The following is a 529-nucleotide window of genomic DNA, read 5'->3' as shown; positions in this document are numbered from 1 at the left end:
AAAAATCAGTAAATGGATGAAAAATAACAAATGAAGTCAGAAAGGGTTGAAAATTGATGATGTGGATTTGAATGGTGCATTTTCAACACACAAAAATTCTGGAGTTCAAATAAGTTCAAAAAACGAAATCCTTTTGTAACTGATGAGTTTTCGTGTGAAATCCTAATACTTCAAAAGAGATTGTCCATTTTGTACACGAAGTGCATCCAGTTTTTGCCATAACACTCTCAACTTTTTAGCACATGCTATGTGGGTGAAATGATGACACCATGCCAACTTTCAACCTTTTCAGAGTTCATTTGTAGTGCTTTTCAATTTCACGGTCATATAGCTCAAAAAAATCAGTAAATGCATGAAAAATAACAAATGAAGTCAGAAAGGGTTTAAAATTGATGATGTGGCTTTGAATGGTGCATTTTGAACACACAAAAAGTCTGGAGTTCAAATAAGTTCAAAAAAATGAAATGCCTGTTGTAACTGAGGAGTTTCTGTATGAAACCCTGATATCTCGAAACAGATTGTCCATTTT

This window comes from Triticum aestivum, chromosome 7D, assembly GCF_018294505.1.
Source record: "Triticum aestivum cultivar Chinese Spring chromosome 7D, IWGSC CS RefSeq v2.1, whole genome shotgun sequence".
Taxonomy (NCBI): domain Eukaryota; kingdom Viridiplantae; phylum Streptophyta; class Magnoliopsida; order Poales; family Poaceae; genus Triticum; species Triticum aestivum.
Note: the sequence above shows the minus strand (reverse complement) of the source record.